This window comes from Oncorhynchus nerka, linkage group LG13 (genome assembly GCF_034236695.1).
Source record: "Oncorhynchus nerka isolate Pitt River linkage group LG13, Oner_Uvic_2.0, whole genome shotgun sequence".
Taxonomy (NCBI): Eukaryota; Metazoa; Chordata; class Actinopteri; order Salmoniformes; family Salmonidae; genus Oncorhynchus; species Oncorhynchus nerka.
Window position 1 is genome coordinate 95,647,696 of NC_088408.1, and position 14,564 is coordinate 95,662,259.

At 45.5% G+C, this 14,564-nt stretch overlaps 1 protein-coding gene across 1 annotated transcript in view; it reads left to right on the top strand.

The window, feature by feature from the left end:
• The first annotated feature begins 5,911 nt into the window (after positions 1-5,911).
• The window catches only part of LOC115140712 (AP-4 complex accessory subunit RUSC2-like), an 82,169-nt gene continuing 73,516 nt past the window's right edge, over positions 5,912-14,564 (top strand). Inside the window, 1 exon segment of the mRNA XM_065026877.1 lies at positions 5,912-6,047. The gene's annotated coding sequence lies outside the window, so the exon portion shown is untranslated.

A 14,564-nucleotide genomic window follows, 5' to 3' on the forward strand; every position in this document is an offset into this window, starting at 1 on the left:
GAGCCAGCAGGGGGAGCCAGAGAGCCAGCAGGGGGACCAGAGAGCCAGCAGGGGAGCCAGAGAGCCAGCAGGGGGAGCCAGAGAGCCAGCATGGAGGACCAGAGAGCCAGCAGGGGGGACCAGAGAGCCAGCAGGGGGGGACCAGAGAGCCAGCAGGGGGGACCAGAGAGCCAGCAGGGGGGACCAGAGAGCCAGCAGGGGGAGCCAGAGAGCCAGCAGGGGGAGCCAGAGAGCCAGCAGGGGGAGCCAGAGAGCCAGCATGGAGGACCAGAGAGCCAGCAGGGGGGACCGTTTAGGTAGCGTAACTTCACTTCACCTAATTTTAACGTTCTGTAATAAAGAGCACATGTTCACCTTAATTAAGAACATGTTTTCCCATCTCAAGAGGTTAAATCAGGGGTCTTCAACCTTTTCAGCGACCCACATCATATGTTAGCAAAACAATTGTTCGTGCAACTTCATGACATACTATATAATAATAATGATTAGTATCTCACAATGACTTAGTATCTCCTAATAATTACTTAGGAATTACTATAACATAATAAATACTTAGTACATCTTAATTATGAAATATTATCTTATGACTATTTTTCTGGTGTCGGGAACGAGCATTCATAATAATCCAATATCATTTAATGATGAATATATTATTATTAAAATAAGTGGTGTTTTGCTCTCTAACAAGGAAAAAGGTGAACTCACAGTTTTAATGGAGAATCGAATTTGGATGATTCAATCGCATTAAGTTATTATGGAAATCAGTTATAATAATTCAATAATTGGCAAACGATTTGAGCTAAATGCCTCAGGTTCTTTGTGAAGGACAAAAGGTGTACAACATTGCAGAGGTCTTATTTGACCAATTCCGACCCTAGTTTCATAATCACATGGCATTGGTTTAGGCTGCCTGGAGAACCGTCAATGCAACTAGTTAGGGACCGTCAACTAATTGCATAATCACAAAATTCAAATTCCAATATCTCTTACTGTCACGTTCTGACCTTAGTTCCTTTGTTTTGTATTTGTATGGTCAGGACGTGAGTTGGGGTGGGCAGTCTATGTTTGTTTTTCTATGTTGTATTTTGCGTTTGGCCTGGTATGGTTCTCAATCAGAGGCAGGTGTCGTTAGTTGTCTCTGATTGAGAATCATACTTAGGTAGCTTTTTCCCACCAGTGTTTTGTGGGTGATTGTTTTCTATTTTATGTTTAGTGTGTGTTGCACCTGACGGAGCTGTTCCGTTTGTTCTCTTTTGTTACTTTGTATTTAGTGTTCAGTTCAGTTTATTAAAAGGATGAACACTTAGAGACGCTGCAAATTGGTCTGACATTTCTTACTCCTCATCAGAGGAAGACGACGAACCACGTTACACTTACACCATGTGATTTAGCAACCTAATTTAACTGTCTTATATAGAGAGGTATGTTGCACACCCTTTTATCTTCTCATAAAATGATTCCTGCATTTAAAATTATTCCTACATTTAAAAAATCATTTAAAATGCACTCGCTCCTTGACCATGTGACCTAGACAACTCACACCAACTGTGGAATGTTCACAGAGTAGGGACAACAGCTACACACTCATTGGTTTCCTGTAGTTAATTTTTTATTATTTTACTTAGAATTTAAATAGGTCCTTGATCACATGACCTAGTCACCTTAGACCAACTTTATATTGTTTAAAAGGTGGGGACACACATGTCACACCCTTTGGTTTTCCCATAAAGCGCTTACACAATTTCAATAACTCTACAACCACGTTACTTAACAACCTAGTTTCATCTGTCCATTATTGTTGATTAAGGCAGCTCCCCTGCACCTCCCTGATTCAGAGGGGTGGGGTTAAATGCAGAAGACACATTTCAGTTGAATGCATTCAGTTGTACAATTGACAAGGTAATCCCCTTTACCTTCCTAATATTGAGTTGCTGTTGAGTGTGAAAATCAAATCAAATGTTATTTGTCACATACACAAGGTTAGCAGATGTAAATGCGAGTGTAGCGAAATGCTTGTGCTTCTAGTTCCAACAATGCAGTAATAACCAACGAGTAATCTAACCTAACAATTCCAAAACTACAACCTTATACACACAAGTGTAAAGGAATGAAGAATATGTACATCCAAATATATGAATGATTGATGGTACAGAACGGCATAGGCAAGATGCAGTAGATGGTATCGAGTACAGTATGAGATAAGCAATGTAGGATATGTAAACATATAAAAGTGGCATTGTTTAAAGTGGCTAGTGATACATGTATTACATCAAAGATGGCAAGATACAGTATATGGTATAGAGTTGTCACGACTCCGACCGAAGGTGGCTCCCCTTCCCGTTCGGGTGGCGCTCGGTGGTCGTCGTCCTACTAGCTGCCACTGATTCTTTTCTCCCCCTCCTTATGTGTTTATTGATTACACCTGTTTTGAGTTTGTTGTAATTAGTTGGGCTTTATTAGTCAGCCGGCCCACCCGTTTCGTTTTCTTTGTTGCCAGGTGCACAGTGTTTCCTCCGACACATTGGTGCGGCTGGCTTCCGGGTTGGATGGAGCTGTGTTAAGAAGCAGTGCGGCTTGGTTGGGTTGTGTATCGGAGGACGCATGACTTTCAACCTTCGTCTCTCCCGAGCCCGTACGGGAGTTGTAGCGATGAGACAAGATAGTAGTTACTAAAACAATTGGATACCATTATATTGAACTCTCTGCTTTCCTGCGCCTGACTTCACCCTCACGACACCCAGTACCTTACAAGAGTACAGTATATACATATGAGATGAGTAATGTAGGGTATGTAAACATTATATGAGGTGGCATTGTTTAAAGTGGCTAGTGATACATTTTTTCCATGCATTTTTACATTGTTAAAGTGGCTGGAATTGAGTCAGTATGTTGGCAGCAGCCACTCAATGTTAGTGATGGCTGTTTAACAGTCTGATGGCCTTGAGATAGAAGCTGTTTTTCAGTCTCTCGGTCCCAGCTTTGATGCACCTGTACTGACCTCGTCTTCTGGATGATAGCGGGATGAACAGGCAGTAGCTTGGGTGGTTGTTGTCCTTGATGATCTTTATGGCCTTCCTGTGACTTTGGGTGGTGTAGGTGTCCTGGAGGGCAGGTAGTTTGCCCCCGGTGATGCGTTGTGCAGACCTCACTACCCTCTGGAGAGCCTTACGGTTGTGGGCGGAGCAGTTGCTGTACCAGGCGGTGATACAGCCCGACTGGATGCTCTCGATTGTGCATCTGTAAAAGTTTGTGAGTGCTGTTGGTGACAAGCCAAATTTCTTCAGCCTCCTGAGGTTGAAGAGGCGCTGCTGTGCCTTCTTCACGATGCTGTCTGTGTGAGTGGACCAATTCAGTTTGTCTGTGATGTGTACGCTGAGGAACTTAAAACTTACTACCCTCTCCACTACTGCCCCGTCAATGTAAATAGGGGGGTGCTCCCTCTGATATTTCCTTGCAGTTCTGGCACCCACTACCTGGCATCTACTACCAGACCCCGTTCAAAGGCATTTACGTTTTTTGTCTTGCCTATTCACCCTCTGAATGGCACACATACACAAGCCATGTCTTAATTGTCTAAAGGCTTAAAAATCCTTCTTTAACCTGTCTCCTTTTCCCAATATTTATATAAAATCACGTAAGCGCTTTATGTGAAAAGCAGAGGGTCATGTGACCAAGGAGCTATTGATATTCTGAATCCAACATTTTTACAAATAATTAAGGTAAAATAAAAACAAAATTGTTTTTCTGAAAACCAAAGGGTGTGCAATGTTTATGCTGTGAACACCCCAACATTGGTGTGAGGTGTCTAGGTCACACGGTCAAGGAACTATAGAATTTTAAGTGATTTTTTTATAAATATATATATATATTTTTTGTTAGTTAGTAGGAATGATTTTATGAGACCTAAAGGATGTGCAACATGCCTCTCTATATAAGTAATACTGGACAGTTGAAATGAGGTTGCTAATTCACATGGTTGAAGAGATATTATAATTTGACATTTTCAAATAAAAAATCTTGCAAGCGCTTTATGGGAAAACCAAAGGGGGAGCAATGTTTTTCCCTGTGAACCATTAAACGTTTGTTTGGGGTGCCTAGGTCATGTGATCAAGTAGCTATTGAAATTCTAAGTAAAGATTTGAACGAATAAATTAAGGTCATTTTATTAAATTAAGGGCAGAAAACCAAAGCGTGTGCGATGTGTGTCCCTACACTGTGAACACTCCCACGTTGGTTTGAGGTGTCTGGGTCACATGGGAGCTATTGAATTTTAAGTGATTTTGTTTAAATCTATATATATTTAAAGAAAAGTTTGGATCATTTTGAGAACCAAAGGATGTGCAACTTGCCTCTCTCTATGTAAGGAATAGCAGACAACTGAAATTATGTTGCTATGTCACCTGGTGTAATAGCTGAAGAAGTTTGAATATTGTGATCATGCCCTTTGTTGACAGTCCCTAACTAGGTTGACTTGATGGTGTGTCAGGATGCCATCACAATGTGATTATGAAACTCGGGTCGGAATCAGAAAAATAAGACCTGTACAATTTTGTACATCTTTTATTCCTTCATTAAATGCCTAACCTGATGGATGTTTTAGGGTCCGAGTGTCTGTGCTAGTTAGAGAGGGAGAGAGTGTAATGTCAGTGTAATGTCAGTGTAATGTCAGTGTAATGTTTACTGTTCATTGTTTTGTGTATTTCACTTTTGTATATTATCTACTTCATTTGCTTTGGCAATGTTAACATATGTTTCCCAAGCCAATTAAAGCCCCTTGAATTGAATTGAGAGAGGGAGAGAGAGAGAGAAGAGTCCCCTAAGCATGCTGTTCACAAACACAAACACACCCCACAGAGCCCCAGGACATCAGCACAATTAGACCCAACCAAATCATGAGAATACAAAAAGATAATTACTTGACACATTGGATAGAATTAACAAAAAAACTGAGCAAACTAGAATGCTATTTGGCCCTAAACAGAGAGTACACAGCGGCAGAATACCTGCCCACTGTGACTGACCCAAAATTAAAGAAAGCTTTGACCATGTACAGACTCAGTGAGCATAGCCTTCCTATTGGGAAAGGCCACCGTAGGCAGACCTGGTTCTCAAGAGAAGACAGGCTATGTGCACACTGCCCACAAAATGAAGTGGAAACTGAGGTGCTCTTCCTAACCTCCTGCCCAATGTATGGCCATATTCGAGACACACATTTCCCTCAGATTACACAGATCCACAAAGCATTTGAAAACAAACCCGATTTGGATTATTTCCCATATCTACTGGTTGAAATTCCACAGTGTTACATCACAGCAGCAAGATTTGTGACCTGTTGCCACGAGAAAAGGGCAACCAGTGAAGAACAAACACCATTGTTAATACAACCCATATTTATGTTGATTTATTTTCCCTTTGTACTTTAACCATTTGTACATCGTTACAACACTTTATATATATATAATATGACATTGCTAATGTCTTTATTATTTTGGAACTTCTGTGAGTGTAATGTTTACTTTGAATTTTTATTGTTTATTTCACTTTTGTATATTATCTAACTCACTTGTTTTGGCAATGTTAACATATGTTTCCCATACCAATAAAGCCCCTTGAATTGAATTGAATTGAATTGAGAGAGAGAGAGCATGATAAAGCCCCTTGAATTTAATAGAAATAGTGAGAATTATAATGTTAGTGTCATAGAACAAACATACGAAGGTTGACCCCCCCACTTGCCTGCAGGTTGCCCATACATTGGAAACCCGCCTACAGGAAGCTAGAGATACAGGTATTTCACTTGATCCTCTCCGTATTGGGCCTGACCGAATCCCTATGCGGGAGAGTAGAGATGAATCGGAGTTGACGTAAGAGCCCCGTTCTACGCCGCTGCTGCGCTGTCGAGAGCTGCAACGCTGCTGGTCGGGAGCAGACAAAACCTGTTCCGTTCGTCTAGGATTAGGCATATTATACCCGTGGTTATTGACAACAATTGACATGTGGATACTATTGACACGATAATAACATCATCGTTGACAACCTGCTTAAACGTATGTATAATCGCCTTCGTGGCTTTCTAATAGAAGGCGTTGATATAATGGGGAGAGAGGGAGAGGCAATGCAGAATTGCTTGGACAGCATTGAATGGGAAGCTGGAAAATGATGCCGTAACATCATAACGGTAAAGGCGCAGTAAAAACAGGTTTTCCTTTAAAAAAATGCGGTTATTGACATGTCTAGATCTTTTCGAATGTAAACTATTTAATCGTGTGGTGTTTAATCCCATTGTTGACTTTCTGATCTTGACTCTTTTTCCAAAGACATTCGACTATAGTGTTCGCGACAACACAGCGCAACCTCCATTAGGCCTAATTAACGCCATCTTAATGACAATGCATGGCACATATATGTATTATATCGCAATATTGGTGAGAAACCAAGTGATTGATTCTTGGCTATGTGGTTAAATAACAAGATAAACAGACATTGCCCATGTGCCACCATCTGAATCCTTACAAAGGCGAGGAAGCTGTTTGACACACGGTACCGGGCAGTGGATGATAATGGTGGAGGCTGGACTACATAATAACACCGACCTGTCATCGACATGCTCAACTAAACAGAACAGAAACAACAGCCCATCATTTTCTTGACACGTTCGGTACTTTTGTGGGTGTTTTAGACTAGAGTATTCAATATTTTATATGTAGCCGTTCTATGACTGGAAAGGAATCATACGTTGCCATGTAACGGGCCTTCCCTTTAGCATACCCAGTTACATTGTCTCCAAAACCATCATTGTATCGATTTGGGTGCGCGCATTCCCAGTGTTCACCACATATGGGAGGGGTGGTGTTGTGTGTATTTATATTGTTGTTTTGGGAATAGACAGTGCACGTCAACGCTAACGCGGAAATATTAACAGATGTTAACATAACAAGATATCCACATTGTTCAATTATGGATACACTATATTTACTATGTTATCGATTAGTGAGAGTATAGCCTAGGTCTATTATGATAGCATATATGCTCTATAGTGTAAGCGATGGATTTATCAAAAATATTCAGGCTCGTATGACTCGTATCACCAATATGTTAATATGATGGATCACTTGGTCTGCTATCAGACATATTCTATATTGCGATAACAAAAGCAGCGCTTTCTCTTGCCCCATATTTCCCTTTCGCTTATGGGTGTTTTCATTGCCATGTAACCTATTAAACCCCTATCGAGAGAGAGCGTTCCTGTGCTGCTGCGTATCGTCCTGTTATGTATCCCGCATTTTTCCATTTTAGTTCTGGATGACAGGTACTTTCATGTCTGATGTGATATCTGCTCAACACAGACAGGGCAAGTACATCATTTCAACAGCAGGCCTATTCTACCACGCAGCTGCTTCGCAGCTTTACATGTCTGTAGGTCTACCGGGGAATGTCTCCCATAACCCGGACAGGCGGGCACATGTTCGGGCGTGTCGCCCCCGGACTTAAGCAGCCCAGCTGCGGCTTAACTGTGTCTGTCTCGTCCCTGGTCGTCTCGTCCCTGTTTGCCTATGTCTATCGGGCTGGTGGGTGTGGGTGTGGGTGTGTGTGTGTATTGGTGGGGTTTGGGTAGGTAGGTGGGCGGTCGGTCGGGCGGGTGGGTTAGGTGTGTGGGTGGGTGGGTGTGTGCATATGTCTATCAGGCTGTATAATACATTGTATTACATCCAGTGTATTTCTTCTGAGACAGGGGAGAGGATAAAAGAGGGGTGGATAGGGGAGAAACACTGTATCAGCAGTCCCAAAGCCTGATAGATGTGAGGCTACAGAATGTTGAGAAACACTGTATCAGCAGTCCCAAAGCCTGATAGATGTGAGGCTACAGAATGTTGAGACACACTGTATCAGCAGTCCCAAAGCCTGATAGATGTGAGGCTACAGACTATTGAGGAACCCTGATGAAGTCAGCTTGCTGTCATTGGCTAATTATTATAATTACATTTACTTCATCTGATCTACAGAATGTGCAGCTATCTCCTTTCCCTTTCTAAGTCTGCAGAATGTCAACACAACACAATATAACAGAGATACATCATCCACCCTGCATTAGAGAGAACTAGAGAGGCAGTTGCATGCTCTACTTACCTGTGTTTATCTACAGTATACTTAGTAGACATTTCACTAGAGACAACTTGTACATCAAGCTACTATGTTACGTAAAGATAGTAATCTTCTTATAGTCAGGTAAGGGAAGGAACTCTTGAGAGGGAGGGAGGGTGAGGGGGAGAGGTGGGAGGGGGAGGGAGGGAGGGAGGGGAGGGTGAGGGAGGGAGGGAGAGAGGGAGGGAGGGAGGGAGAGAGGTGGAAGAAAGGTGGGAGAGAGAGGTGGGAGGTGTAGAGAGGTGGGAGAGAGGAGGAAGGGAGAGAGGTGGGAGAGAGGAGGAAGGGAGAGGGTGGGAGAGAGGAGGAAGGGAGAGAGGTGGGAGGTGTAGAGAGGTGGGAGAGAGGGGGAGGGAGAGAGGGGGAGAAAGGGAGGGAGAGAGGTGGTAGAGAGAGAGGAGGAAGGGAGAGAGGTGGAAGAAAGGTGGGAGAGAGAGGTGGGAGAGAGGAGGAAGGGAGAGAGGTGAGAGAGAGAGGTGGGAGGTGTAGAGAGGGTGGGAGAGGAGGGAGGGGAGGGAGGGAGAGAGGGGTAGAAAGGAGGAAGGGAGAGGTGGAAGAAAGGTGGTAGAGAGGTGGGAGAGAGAGAGGTGGGAGAAAGGAGGGAGGAGGAGAGAGGTGGAAGAAAGGTGGGAGGTGTAGAGGAGAGAAGAGGGCGAGAGGTGGTAGAGGGTGGGAGAGAGGAGGAAGGGGAGAGAGGTGGGAGAAAGAGAGGGAGGGAGAGAGAGAGGGGAGGGATTGAGAGAGGATTGAGGGAGAGAGGAGGGAGAGAGAGAAGAGGGAGAGAAGAGGGCGAGAGGTGGTAGAGAGAGAGGGGGGGGAGAGGGGGAGAGAGAGAGGGGAGGGATTGACAAAGGATTGAGGGAGAGACGAGGGAGAGAGAGAAGGGAGAGAGGTAGTAGAGAGAGAGGAGGGAGGGCAGGAGGGTGGGAGAAGGGGAGAGTAGGAGAAGGGGAGGGAGGGAGGGAGGGAGGAGGGAGGTGGTAGAGAGAGAGGGGTGGGAGGTAGGGAGGGAGAAGGGGAGGGAGGGAGGGAGAAGGGGAGGGAGGAGGGAGGTGGTAGAGAGAGAGGGTGTGGGAGGTAGGGATGGAGAAGGGGAGGGAGGGAGGAGGGAGGTGAGAAAGAGACATGGACAAAGACGGGACTGGGTTGGTAGTGACTTGTCGTTGTATCTGGGGGCTTTATCAGAGACGTAGGGAGGGACAGTGCTTTCAGAAAGTATTCATACCCCTTGACTTATTCCACATTTTGTTGTGTTGAATTCAAAATGGATTAAATTGATGCTTTTTCTCACCCATCTACACACAATAATAATGTCAAAGTGAAAACATGTTTTGAATTTTTTTTTTTTATGTATTGAAAATGAAATACAGAAATATCTCATTTACATAAGTATTCACACCCCTGACTCAATATACATGTAAGAAACACATTTGGCATCGATTAGAGCTGACAGTCTTTCTGTCTCTAAGAGCTGTTCACACCTGGATTGTACACAATTTGCACATTCTTCTTTTTAAAATTCTTCAAACTCTGTCAAGTTTGTTGGTGATCATTTAAGTCAATACTGTAATTAGGCCACTCAGGAACATTCAATGTCATCTTGGTAAGCAACTCAAGTGTATATTTGGCCTTGTGTTTTAGGCTATTGTTCTGCTGAAAGGTGAATTTGTCTCCCAGTGTCTGTTGGAAAGCAGACTGAACCCGGTTTATCTCTAGGATTTTGCTGGGATTAGCTCTCTTCCATATCTTTTTATCCTAAAAAACTCCCTAGTCCTTGCCGATGACAAGAATACCCATAACATGATGCAGCCACCACCATGCTTGAAAATATGAAGAGTGGTACTCAGTGGTGTGTTGTTGGATGTCCCTCAAACATAGCACATAGTTCATTTCTTAGCTTTTTTCAGTTTTACTTTACTACCTTATTGCAAACAGGATGCATGTTCTGTAATATTTGTTTTCTTTTCACTGCCATTCTGTCATTTAAGTCAGTATTGTGGAGTAACTACAATGTTGTTGATCCATCCTCAGTTTTCTCCTATCACATTATGTGACATATTAAGCACATTTTTACTCCTGAACTTATTTAGGCTTGTTTAGGAATGCCATAACAAAGGCAAACCTCAAGGAATACTTAGTGACTCAGTACATTTCTGCTTGTCATTTTGAATTAATTTGCAAACATTTCTAAAAACACAATTCCAATTTGACATTATGGGGATATTGTGTGTAGGCTAGTGACACACAATCTCAATACAATCCATTGTAAATTCAGGCTGTAACGTAACAACGTGTAAAAAATTCAAGGGGTGTGAATACTTTCGGAAGGCACCGTAGTGTGGTGTTGGTAATAATACCCATCTCTGTAGCTGCTCAGGGTGCACCGTCTCTGGGAAGGTCTGCTCTGAGTCCCAGCCCAGTCCTTATGATGTAAGACACGAGGAAGAGAGGGAGCGGGAGGGAGGAGGAGGATGATGTCCTTTGTTCACACTAATGATGTAAGAGTGAGGAAGGGAGGGAGCGGGTCACAGGGAGGGGAGGCAGGGAGGAGGATGATGTCCTTTGTTTCCAGCTTTCCCTTAAAGTGTGTGTGTGTGTGTGTGTGTGTGTGCGTGTGTGTGTGTGTGTGTGTGTATTCAAATTCCTTTATTGGCATGGCAAGAGAACCTGTGTGGTCTCTCTTATTTCTCTCTCTCTCTCTCTCTCTCTCTCTCTCTCTCTCTCTCTCTCTCTCTCTCTCTCTCTCTCTTTGTCTCTCTTTCTTTCTTTCTCTCACTGGGTGGATAGATAGAAGCAGACAGGGGATATTCGAGGAGAGTGCTTTCAGAGAAACAGACAGAAGGCCCGGTCATTGAGGCGTGTGATAGGCCAAAAAAGATTGTGTGTCTTCCTGCCAGTGACCCAACAACACAGAGCCGTAGCCCAGTTTATTTGAAAATAAATAGTTTGGGTTTGTTCTGTTGTCTGTAATGGATGATCCTGTATGTGTTGGGCCTCTATGAGCACACCATCAACACAAGACAGAAATGGGTATTTATTGACACTTCAGCCCTCATTCAGACGCAACGTTTTCATATTGTGTTTATTGGTCATTTGGTGTTTGGTGTGTTTAAGTGTGTTTGAGTTCCCGTGTCCTGTCTGCGTGCATTTTTGAGTGCGTGTGTTTGTGTGTGCGCCTGTGTGTGTTTGATAGCCGGAAACCCCTGTCCTGTGGTCGAACACTCAGGAGACGTCTCACTGTGTACGTCGGATGGCCATCGATGACACGGGGAGGAGGGGTGGGCCTGTGTGTGTTTGATAGCCGGAAACCCCTGCCCTGTGGTCGAACACTCAGGAGACGTCTCACTGTGTACGTCGGATGGCCATCGATGACACGGGGAGGAGGGGTGGGCCTGTGTGTGTTTGATAGCCGGAAACCCCTGCCCTGTGGTCGAACACTCAGGAGACGTCTCACTGTGTACGTCGGATGGCCATCGATGACACGGGGAGGAGGGGTGGGCCTGGAACCACAAGACAAATAGCTGTGAGACAAGGGCTTAATCCTGGACACATGAAAAGTAGGGTGTATACGGAGGGTACTGGGTAATAGCAGACGAACAACAGTGGGACTAAGGACTCTAGAGATGGGGAAAGGACCAATGAAAGTTTGCCGATGCTTGTCAACGGTACCTGGAGGTGGTCTTGAGAAGAGCCGACCGAGCTGACGAACATCTGGGCTGAGGGTGACGAACATCTGGGCTGAGTGTTTGTTGACTTCAACTTCTTGCTCCGGGAAGAGCTGGGGCTGATATCCCATGGAGCAGTCGAAAGGGGATTGCCCAGTGGCCGAGTGTTCCTAGCGTACTCCACCCAGACCAGTTGCTGGCTCCAGGTGGTGGGGTTGGTAGAGTGACGAGACACCGAAGTGTTGTTTCCATGTCTTGATTGGCTCGCTCCGTCTGGCCGTTGGACTGGGGCTGAAACCCGGAGGACAGGTTGGCCGACGACCCAATAAGTGTGCAGAACGCCTTCCAGAATCGGGACGAGAACTGAGGACCACGATCACAGACAACGTTGCCCGCGAGTCCATGGATTCGGAAGACGTGCTGCACCATGAGCTGGGCCGTCTCCTTGGCTCACGGTAACTTGGGGAGAGGGATGAAGTGGGCGGCTTTAGAAAACCTGTCCACCACTGTAAGGATGGTGGTGTTGCCATCGGACGGAGGGAGCTCCGTGACCATATCCAGGGAAATATGGGACCAGGGGCAATGAGGAACAGGGAGTGGCTGAAGGAGGCCAGACAGAGCTTGCCGCATAGTAATATTTTGAGCACACACCGTGCATGCAGAGACAAAGGCCGAGACGTCAGGAACCATAGTGGGCCACCAGAAGCGTTGTCGGAGGCCAGGGTTTGATGGGCGCCAGGACGACAGGTTAGCCTGGAGGAATGAGCCCATTCCAGGACCTGAGACCAGGCCGAATCAGGGACGAACATCCGGTTAGCCGGGCCCCCCCACCTGGGTCTGGCTGGGAACGTTGTGCCTTGCGGACCAGGGCCTCAATACCCCAGACAACCGAAGCCGCAAGACATGAGTTAAGGAGGATGGTCTCAGATTCAGAGGATGTGGCAGCAGAACTGTACAGGCGAGAGAGGGCATAAGGCACATTTTTGCACCCTGGGTGGTAGGAGATGGTGAAGTTGAACCTAGTGAATAACAGGGCCCAACAGGTCTTCCTAGAGTTAAGGCGCTTGTGGAGGAAGAGCGGTAGCACGAGCCTTGCTGAAAACCTCCAGGTCATGGTAATCTATGTTAACGGCAGAGAAATCCGAGGCTGAACTTAACCCCGGAGTCGGACGTCCTGGGGCAGGCGACGCCACATTAAGGCAATGTGAGCGGCAGAATGGGCTCCGACCCAGGATTGAACCCGTCGTCCAGTCACTAACGGGGTTGTGCTTCTGGAGCCATGAGAATCGCAAAACAACAGGGAAGTGGGGAGATTTGATGAGGAGAAACTGTATGGACTCACTGTGATTGCCTGATACCCGCAGTTTATTGGGAACTATGCTGTGCGTGACCCTGCCAATAGAGCGGCCGTCCAGTGCTCTGGCGTCCATGGGGGCGGAGAGGAGGAGTATGGAGATACCGAGCTCAGATACCAGGATAGTGCCCATAAAACTCTCATCTGCCCCAGAGTCGGTGAGCAACCGAGACATAGACCGGTCACCCCACAGCAGGATAACAAAAAAAGGGAGTTTGAATAATGGGACACAGATCAGGGTGTGACCGTACTCTTAAAATATATAGATATGGAGCAGCCCCAGATTTGACCATTAGGGCATGAAAGCCACTATAACGGCAGCCACTATAACGGCAGCCACTCTAACGGCAACCACTATAACGGCAGCCACTATAACGGCAGCCACTATAACGGCAGCCACTATAACGGCAGCCACTCTAACGGCAACCACTATAACGGCAACCACTATAACGGCAACCACTATAACGGCAACCACTATAACGGCAGCCACTATAACGGCAGCCACTATAACGGCAACCACTCTAACGGCAACCACTATAACGGCAACCACTATAACGGCAAACACTATAACGGCAGCCACTATAACGGCAGCCACTCTAACGGCAACCACTATAACGGCAGCCACTATAACGGCAGCCACTATAACGGCAGCCACTATAACGGCAGCCACTATAACGGCAGCCACTATAACGGCAACCACTATAACGGCAACCACTATAACGGCAGCCACTATAACGGCAACCACTATAACGGCAACCACTATAACGGCAGCCACTATAACGGCAGCCACTATAACGGCAACCACTATATCGGCAGCCACTATAACGGCAACCACTATAACGGCAGCCACTATAACGGCAGCCACTATAACGGCAGCCACTATAACGGCAACCACTATAACGGCAGCCACTATAACGGCAGCCACTATAACGGCAGCCACTATAACGGCAACCACTATAACGGCAGCCACTATAACGGCAGCCACTATAACGGCAGCCACTCTAACGGCAACCACTATAACGGCAGCCACTCTAACGGCAACCACTATAACGGCAGCCACTATAACGGCAACCACTATAACGGCAACCACTATAACGGCAACCACTATAACGGCAGCCACTATAACGGCAGCCACTATAACGGCAGCCACTATAACGGCAACAAAACAATTAAAAAGATATGAAGCTTCCATTGTATTCCAACTATGCTCTAATCTTTCAGATACAATTGGAACTAAGTTAATATCCCATATAGCATTGGAAAGTTAGAGCTAAAAGTCTGATGGCACTTGCGCCCATAGCAGTGGCCGTCATAGGTCGTACCGGTACAGTATGACAGATTTAGCTCAACTGACAATTTCTTAGCGTCTGAGTTTCACAGAAACGCAACATTTGAATGAAACA